This window comes from Pseudophryne corroboree, chromosome 3 (genome assembly GCF_028390025.1).
Source record: "Pseudophryne corroboree isolate aPseCor3 chromosome 3, aPseCor3.hap2, whole genome shotgun sequence".
NCBI lineage: Eukaryota > Metazoa > Chordata > Amphibia > Anura > Myobatrachidae > Pseudophryne > Pseudophryne corroboree.
This window is the reverse complement of record NC_086446.1, coordinates 755,809,489-755,815,832: the sequence shown is the minus strand read 5'-3', so window position 1 is coordinate 755,815,832 and position 6,344 is coordinate 755,809,489. Positions and strand designations below refer to the sequence as shown.

Below are 6,344 nucleotides of genomic sequence, written 5' to 3'. Positions count from 1 at the left end.
GATTAGGGTTAGGCTGCAGGGGGAACGTTAGGGTTAGGCTGCTGGGGAGGGTTAGGGTTAGGCTGGCGGAAGGGAGGGTTAGGGTTAGGCTGCGGGAAGGATTAGGGTTAGGCTGCAGGGAGAAAGTTTGGGTTAGGCTGCGGGGGGAGGGTTAGGCTGAGGCAGGGGAGGGTTAGGGTTAGGCTGCAGGGGAGGTGTTTAGGGGAAGGGTTAGTTTAGTTCAGCACCCTGTCGGGATTATGGCATATTCTGACCACTGGCATCCTAACTGCCAGCATCCCATAACCAACCCCTTGGGAGATCCAGATCGGTTCTTCTGTAACACTATTATATTAAATGTAACCTTGGTTTGTTTGTTGCTATCCAGTAGTGATAGCTTGCAGGGAAGATGAGGTGGGGGAAACCATCCATTCATGAGGTTGGGGAAACATCCAACTGGGAGGTGGGGAGACCATCCATTCATGAGGTGGGGAAACCATCCATTCATTCATGAGGTAGGTGAAACCATCCAATTGGGAGGTGAGGAAACCATACAGGCATGAGGTGGGGGAAACCACCAATTCATGTGGTAGGGGAAACCATCCAATTGCGAGGTGTGGTAACCATCCAGTCATAAGGTGGAGGAACCCATCTAGACATGAGGTGGGGGAAACTATCCAGGCATGAGAAGGGAGAAACCATCCAGGTATGAGGTAGGGGCAACCATCCAGGCATGACATGGTGGAAATGATCCAAGCATGAGATAGGGAAAATCATCCAGGCATGAGAAGGGAGAAACCATCCAGGTATGAGGTAGGGGAAACCATCCAGGCATGACATGGTGGAAATGATCCAAGCATGAGATAGGGAAAATCATCCAAGCATGAGAAGGGGGAAACCATCCAGGCATGAGGTAAGAGAAATCATCCATTCATGAGGTAGGGGAAACCATCCAATTGGGAGGTGGGGAAACTATCCATGCATGAGGTGGAGGAAACCATACATTCATTAGGTAAGGGAAACCATCCAATTGTGAGGTGGGGTAACCCATCTAGTCATGAGTTGGGGGAAACTATCGAGGCATGAGGTGAGAGAAACCATCCAGGTATAACGTAGGGGAAACCATCCAGGCATGACATGGTAGAAATGATCTAAGCATGAGATAAGGAAAATCATCCAGGCATGAGGTGAAGGAAACCATCTAGGAATGAGGTGGGGGAAATCATCCAGGCATGAGGTGGGGGAAACTATCCAGGCATGAGGTGGGGGAAACCATCCAGGTATGAGGTTGGCAAAACCATCCAAGCATGAGATGCGGGAAATAATCCAAGTATGAGGTAGGGAAATTCATCCAGTAATGAGGTGGGGGGGGGGGGGAAACCATCCATGCATGAGGTGGGGGAAGCCATCCAGGCATGAGGTGGGGGAAACAATCCAGACATGAGGTGGGGGAAACCATAAAGTATATGTATATATCTATTATTGTAAAATGGGTCCCTGATAAAAATAAATAAATTAGATCATTACCATTGGCGGATCCAGAGGTGGGGCTGCAGCATAGTCCAAAATTCAAATAGGGGAGACACACCAACTGCCAGTGAGTCAGTTTGAAGTGGCAGTTGGTTTGTCTCCCCTATTTGAATTTTGGACTATGCTGCAGCCCCACCTCTGCACCTGCCACTGGTCATTACGTTTGCCTGATCACCTAAGTACAGCTGAGGCATGCACTAGCACATTGCACCTTATGTGCACGGCACATACCCCAGCTCCCACTGCCAGCTCCATTCTCATTAAGGGGCTGATGTAAACACTGAAATAACAATTGGTGCATCTTTTGATCTTTACATGTACCATCATTCTCACCATCAAAACTTGCATCATCTCTATACGGCAGGTGCAGTTTCTCTGTTGTACACAGGTGCTTTCAGTGACACGCCTATGACACGCATGAAGAGAGAGTAGGAAAGAGAGAGAAGAACGTGTGTGGGGGGAGAGAAACCCCAGCAGCACCAGGAACAGCATCTAGTAATTAAATAAAATGTATTGTTTTCTAGCTGTGCAACTGCAACTATATATGTGACAAAAGAGTTAGACTGACAATAATTGTCTTTCCATATGGTTCTGTTTAGGGACCATGAGGTGTGAACTGCATGTAATACCCAAAGGCTTTGGCACAGTGAAGGCTGTTCAGTCTGGCTCAGTGGGGTAAGCATATTTTCCCTGTAGGAAATACTATACCTACTTTACATTATAAGAACCCTAGCGTGATAACTGGAGGTGATACATAGGTCACCTATCAATCATGAAGTACAGGTGATATTGATGAGGCTTTTACTTTTTGTCCCTGCAGAGTCACCATGATTTATAGTCAGCTTCTGTAGACCTTCAGTCAATGAACAACACTGGTCACTGAGCGCCGTGAGTGACTGAGGAGAGAATAATTGGATGCCGAAAAATGATTCTCTAGCCCTCAGGTGTATTACTCATGGAGACACAGCTCATTGTAAGTTGTCTTACACTTTAACATATCAATTTATTAGTTATTCTGATGATCAAGCCTTAGAAACTGCTGAAATCCTTCATGCGGGGTCTCTTTCCATATCACATCTGTATTGTCCAATCAGGAAATATGCATGTCATAGTTTTAAGATTATTTATATAGCACCCCTTGATGATGACACCAGATAAAATAAAAACAATTGGGACAAAAATGTTATGAATGAAGATCTCGGCCAAAAGCACTTACAAGTTAAAGAGGAGACGGAATATAACATGAACTTATATCTGCCTACCTTCCTGTGCCATGAAAATTATTTTTCTCCAGTGCAGGTAGGTTGATGTGTGCCAGTCCACCTTCCGAGTAAGGGCATTGAGGCAGTAATGATTTTTAGCCATCGGTAGGAAACCATAGTTAGTTGATCACCACGTATGCACACAACTCATGCATTGGACCTTTGCCACAAATGTGGAGTATCTGACCTAACCATCGGTGGTAAAGCCCATGGAGGCGAGGATTGCCATCAACCATTGATGGTTGATGGTTTATCCTTTGATGGTCAATAGCTGTGAACATCAATAGTCGATGACTCTAACCATCAATGGTGGAGGGCAATCCTTGTTATTGAGACCCCAGCTATTTTGACCAGGGCAGAATGAGGCACAGGAACACATGCAGAGGGTGTGGGGCAGTGGCACATGCCGTTACCGCATGTAAATTGGGGGGGGGGGGGGGGTCACAAACCGAGAACTAGCCCTGTTTATATGAGTAGAAAAATAAATATATGAACTAGGAATAAACGTGGTTATGCAATACAATATGCGCAACACACTTTTACACTTTTGGGACTGTTGGGTTTTACGGTGTGTCATTACACAATCTATTTCAGTAGCACAAGTATTAGCACAGAAATGCTATCTGTGAAAACACGCAACTAAAATGATCCATTGATGATTATTATAACGTAGTTCTTGACATCCCAACCTCAATGCTCTAGGGAAGGTTGTCCAAGTTCTTCTTTAAAGCTCTACCAATAACTCCGGGAAGGCTGTTCAACCCATCATCATTAACCATACCCAAATGACATCTGATAACCTGGATATAGGTCTATTTGGAACCTTAATGTAGAGCATCTCACTGGGGAAATCTAATAAGGATCAGGAGAGATCCAATGCTTGTTACTGGTGGAGAGGTGCAAACCAATGCAGCTGAGGCCACAGGTTTGTCCACAGGCCTCATTCCGCATGGATCGCATTTGTAAAGCTGCTCGCAGGCAGCTTTGCAAATGCAGTAGGTTTTCTTTGCTACATTTGCGATGCCAGCTCTGAGACCGCGTCGCGATGTTCCCCGCAGGCTGGCAGCTGAGTAAGCCACAGATTACTCAGGCTGGCCAGCGATTGGTTGCTATGGGCAACATCCCATCTTAAATAGAACTCTTAGTAAATTTACACCTAAGGCTCTGGTTCAGAGGTGGATGCAGTGTCAATGTTGGACACAAGTACCAATGTCTGTAATCTGCTCATGCACGTGATCTGCACTGCGCATATGTCCTGATGGTTACCCCTGGAGATGCAGAGCGCATTTGGGTGGTCATTCCGAGTTGATCGCTCGCTGCTTTCGTTCGCAGCGCACCGATCAGGCAAAAAAATGGCACTTCTGCGCATGCGTATGGGGCGCAATGCGCACGCGCGACGTACTTTCACAACAGCCAATGCAGTTTCACACAAGGTCTAGCGACGCTTTTCAGTCGCACTGCTGGCCGCAGAGTGATTGACAGGAAGTGGGTGTTTCTGGGAGGTAACTGACCGTTTTCGGGGAGTGTGTGGAAAAACGCAGGCATGTCAGATACAAACGCAGGCGTGCCTGGGGTAATGCAGGCGTGGCTGGCCGAACGCAGGGCGTGTTCGTGACATCAAAACAGGAACTAAATAGTCTGCAGTGATCGCAAGCTAGGAGTAGGTCTGGAGCTGCTCTGAAGCTGCACAAAATTATTTTGTAGCCGCTGTGCGATCCTTTCGTTCGCACTTCTGATAAGCTAAAATACACTCCCAGAGGGCGGCAGCTTAGCGTTTGCATGGCTGCTAAACGCAGCTAGCGAGCGAGCAACTTGGAATGAGGGCCTTGGTCAGAGAAGCATTTTCATTGGAAGTTTCTGGTAGGTAACAGTGGGTGGCTAGCCAGACGAGGGTATATCGTGGCCAGCGTTTGTGGCTTTTGCCACCTGTTGCGCTGCCACCAGTAGCCATATGTCTGGTGAAATACCCGATGGTGCTTCTATGTACGGGTATCTCAGTAGGAAGCCCATTGGCTGCTTCATTAGCATAAAGTCACAGTCGGCTGCACAAAAAGGTGTACAGTAGTGGCGGCTGCAATCGCGTCCACTTCTAAATCAGCCAGAAACATTCTTACTGTGACCCTCACACTTTGTCAGCTGTATACTCTGCAGTGTAATTAATACTTGCCCTTAGTATGTCTATTGGAGTGATATAGCTTTGTAGGTGTACTTTATATTATACAAATTGAGATAACATTTAGTTTTTATAGCAACAGATTTGTTGGAAGCACCTATTTCTCACTGAAATAAATGTTCTAGAAAGCGTGGCGGAAAATATTAAAATATGCTTTATACTGACTGCTCCATAATGTGATGTCTTTTTCACTTAAATAAATACAGCTGAAGCATAATTAAAATGAATCATTAATATTAATCAGTTCCCCTTCTTATGTTTTTCAAGGGATCAGGAAAATCTGGGTCAAAATGGGAGGAAAGTGACAGAAAAGTCAAAAATCTCCAACACACTAAGGAAATAACAAAGACACAAAAAATAATTTGCAAATGAGTGTTACGGTTCTTTATTATGTTAAACAGTTTGTTCCAACATGTAAAATATCCTCTCATTGTGAGTAGCATGATACAAAACCAAACACATTCTTATATTTGCCTTGTACAAGCAAACATATCTAGTCCCATATATGGGAATGCAGGCAGGCATCCAAACGTGCATAATCCCAACACCTGCTAAGTAAGTATGCTAACCATCCCCTCTACCCCCTAACACTAATCCGCCATCCCATCATTTTAACCCTAACCCTCCCCCCTGCAGCCTAATCCTAACCCTCCCCACTTAGTGCCTAACCTAACCCCCCTCCCCCGCAGCCTATTCCTAACCTCCCAATACAGCCTAACCCTAACCCCTCCTCCCCCGCAGCCTAACCCTAACCTCCCAATACAGCCTAAACCTAACCCATCCTCCCCGCAGCCTAACCCTAACCTACCAATAAAGCCTAAATCTACCCCCCCCCGCAGCCTAACCCTAACCTCCCAATACAGCCTAAACCTAACCCCTCCTTACCCCGCATCCTAACCCTAACTTACCAATAAAGCCTAAACCTACCCCCCCCCCCGCAGCCTAACCCTAACCTCCCAATACAGCCTAAACCTAACCCATCCTCCCCCGCAGCCTAACCCTAACCTACCAATAAAGCCTAAACCTAACCCCTCCTCCCCTGCAGCCTAACCCTAACCTACCAATACAGCCTAAACCTAAACCCCCGCAGCCTAACCCTAACCTCCCAATACAGCCTAAAAATATCCCCCGCCGCCTAACCCTAACCTCCCAATACAGCCTAAACCTAACCCACCCCGCAGCCTAACCCTAACCTCCCAATAAAGCCTAAACCTAACCCATCCTCCCCCGCAGCCTAACCCTAACCTCCCAATACAGCCTAAACCTAACCCCTCCTCCCCCGAAGCCTAACCCTAACCTCCCAATACAGCCTAAACCTAACCCATCCTCCCCTGCAGCCTAACCCTAACCTCCCAATACAGCCTAAACCTAACCCATCCTCCCCTGCAGCCTAACCCTAA

The 6,344-nt window shown here is 46.6% G+C and overlaps 1 long non-coding RNA gene across 1 annotated transcript; it reads left to right on the top strand.

The window, feature by feature from the left end:
* The first annotated feature begins 1,874 nt into the window (after positions 1-1,874).
* Positions 1,875-5,297, top strand: LOC135058233 (uncharacterized). Its single transcript, XR_010244697.1, has 4 exons — positions 1,875-2,004; positions 2,109-2,184; positions 2,330-2,482; positions 5,212-5,297. It is a non-coding gene; the product is annotated as an uncharacterized LOC135058233 (long non-coding RNA).
* The last annotated feature ends 1,047 nt before the right edge of the window (positions 5,298-6,344 follow it).